Raw genomic sequence first — 3,596 nt, 5'->3', positions numbered from 1 at the left:
GAGACAAAGAAGGGAATGGACTGACTATTCTAGGGGGGGAAAGGGGTGTGGGAGATGCGGGAAGAGACTGGAATAAAATCGTGCACCTATGGATGAGGACAGTGGGTGGGAGTGAGGGCGGGGGGTGGGACGGGAACTGGGAGGAGGGGAGTTATGGGGGGAAAAAGAGGAACAAATGTAATAATCTGAACAATAAAGATTTAATTAAAAAAAACAACAGTGTAACAATCTACAATTTTCAGACACTCTCCAATGCGATCTGCTACAAGATCAAGTGAGTTACTATATCAAATTAAATAATGTATTTTTTAAAATCACACATGAAATTGAAAGTAATTTTACATTTTAATTGTGGTTATATGCCATGATCCTAAGCCGGCTATTACATTAAATACTGCTTTGTTTCTAAAAGACAAATTTTAAGAGAAAATTAAAATACACTGTCTTAAAAGTTATTTTCTGCATTTAAATATTATTCTAATGAATCAAATGAGAGAGTGTAACATTATCATACAACAATATTCATGAGTTACCCAGAAACATATCTATAACCAAACCAAAGAAAAAGTAACTCAATCACTACAGGAAACTATGATTAAACATATAAAAAGTGAACTTTGGATATTTACTCTTAGGTTTTAAAAAAGAAACAGAAAGAGGGAAAAATTATTTTATAGAGCATCATGATTTAAAAAAAAAGTAAAAGACATAGGAAACACAATGCCAAATCCATCACTGGTCAAAGAACTCCAAGCTACTGTTTTCTGTTAAGAGTATCCTCATAGCCATGCATAATACATCATTTAAACTATATTCACTAATATATTTATTTTACCACTTTTCCTATAGTTTAAGTTCACTATATAATTGTTTATATAGATAAAATATTGCTTCAATATATAGCTAATTATGAGAAATTATGTTAGTCTGTCCTCCCTCTGGCCCCAAAATTGGTTTCACTCTAAAACATCACTGTCATTCACTGCAAACAACTCAAATAATCAAGATGATGAGTGGTATAACTGTCCTAGCTTTATAAAAGAACCATGAACCAGCACACCTTTAATTGAGGCGAGATAATTATTACCTTGCCTCTGTACCAGAAACAATGACATTATCATTTAGTCATTCTCTTATATTAGAAACCACAATGGTGTCCTATTTCCCACTGAATCAAATTTAAATTCTATCAACCAGCCCCAGGTAAGCCAGCATTATTTTCTATTTAAATTTATCAAGTCTCTCTCTCTCTCTCTCTCTCTCTCTCTCTCTCTCTCTCTCTAGCCTTATCTCTGTCTTAAGTCTTGAAAACAGCCAGCATCAGCAGCATCTGGGAATTGTTAAATATGCACATTCTCAGGTTGATCCCAGATCTACAGAACCAGAAACTACTGTGTTTTGAAAAGTCCTCCAGATGAGTCTGAGATCCCCAGAAGTTTGAGAACCACTACTACAATGTTCGACATTCACTTTTCCTGACTCCTTCCTTCACAAAGTCCAAACATATATGCTAGTGCTCAGCCCATGCAAAAGATCAGTTTTGCTTAACGTAACTACCTGGGGAGAAGGGACCAATTATTCTAAACACTGCTCTTTATTCAGCCCTCTAATATCCAGGAACTGAAAGGTGTTTAATAATAAATTTGAAATATTTTAAGTGTTTGATGAAAAATAATAAGGAAAGGATGCCCTGAAGCCCTTTTCACCAAATAAAAATTGTAACTTAAATAGAAGCAACTACTATATCATAAAAAACTGGGTGTACTGACAATATCACATACTTTTGACTGCTTTGTCTCATCTCTCTCAATTCTTACAACCAAAAAAAAAAAAAAAGCCATAGAATGTGTTCTGTAGCACATCTATAAATGCCAATAACACAAAACTTATGATTATTTTTAATTTAAGATTAAATAACTCTATAATAGCCCAGAAAGACAGAATAAAGGATTCAAATAAAACACAAACGTTTTAATGTCACATATAATGTGTGTTAAATACTTCACACTAGTGAGTATTTGCAAAAGTCAATTCCCATTGTAAAGATAAAAAGCTAACATGGGCCCTGGAACATTACTAAAATCAACTGAATGTGTGTTGGAGAAGAAAGCAATATAGTTAAATGGAGCTTAACTTAGTACCAAAGTAAATTTCAATGGAGTAATCATAATTTATAGTTTACTAAAGTGACTACAAAGATTCATGTCTTTGCAAGATTTTATATAATTTTATTCAACTTTGGTATATCTTATATTTAAAACTTTAAAAAAACAGAAATATTAACATTTTTAGATGGTCTAAAAGGGTTGGAGAAGGGTTACTATCTCAATAAAATCTTTACTCATTATGTTAAAATGGAAATTTAATGTACTCAATATGACCTCAGGATGAAAACAATCGACCTATAATTCATTAACCTGAGAATTAAAACTAAGATTTTTAGTTGCTACAATGATTCTGATCTCAACTTGCTTAAAACTGTAGCAATTCTCAGACCACCTTTGGAAAATGATCCTAAGGTCAAGATCAGCTGAGTGGAGTATTCACCAAATTTAACCATATATGGCCTGTATGTCTCTTCATTATTGTGATGATTGAGAATTGTTTATTATGAAAATTACTAGAGGCCCGGTGCACGAAATTCGTGCATGGGAGGAGTCCCTCAGCCCGGCCTACACCATCTCCAATCTGGGACCCCTCTCGCAATCTGGGACTGCTGGCTCCTAACAACTCACCTGCTTACCTGCCTGATCGCCCCTAACCTTTCTGCCTGCCTGATCACCTCTAAGCACCTCTGTCTGCCGGCCTGATCACCCCAACTGCTGCCCTGCCAGCTGGATCGCCCCTAACTACCTTCCCCTGGTAGCTCAGTTGCCCCTAAGTGCCCTCCCTTGCCAGTCTGATCGCCTGTAACAGATTCTGCCTTGGCCCCCACCACAGTGGCTCTGTCCAGAAGGATGTCTGGATGTATGTCTGAAAGATTTCCTTTTTTTAGTATAGATAACATATATGCCCCTAAAAAGTTATATTTTTTTTACATACTTTAAATTATACAGTACATATTCAACCTCTTTTACCTGTTGTTTTTTTCTAAATATATTGATTTTTTTTAATGGAAAGGAAGGGAGAGGGATAGAGAGTTAGGAACATCAATGAGAGAGAAACATCAATTCCTTTCTTTTCTCTCTTTCTTTTTTTCTTTTTTGTAGATATGGCATTAGTTCATTTTTCCATTTATTTTTAGAGAGAGTGGAAGGGAGAGGGACGGAGAGAGAGAAACATCAATGTAAGAAACATCCCTGCAGTTGCCTTCCTTAGGAGCCCTGACCAGGGATCCAACTTGAAACCCAGGTATGTGCCATGACCTAGAATTGAACCTGCAACCTTTCCATGCACAGGACCAACCCTCATGCTCAACCAACCCTCTACTTTAGCCCAGCCATTATACGACTTCTGGAATTTTATTTCAGTTAATTCTTGCAAAGTCTGTGGGTTAGGCAATATTCACATTTTGCTGATGAGAAAAAAAAAAAACCAACCTCTTCATTTTGAGACATTATTCTTCCCTCATTGCTGCGTTTTCCTGCCAGCCCTAA

Source organism: Myotis davidii, unplaced genomic scaffold (assembly GCF_000327345.1).
Source record: "Myotis davidii unplaced genomic scaffold, ASM32734v1 scaffold187, whole genome shotgun sequence".
In the NCBI taxonomy this organism is placed as follows: domain Eukaryota; kingdom Metazoa; phylum Chordata; class Mammalia; order Chiroptera; family Vespertilionidae; genus Myotis; species Myotis davidii.
Note: the sequence above shows the minus strand (reverse complement) of the source record.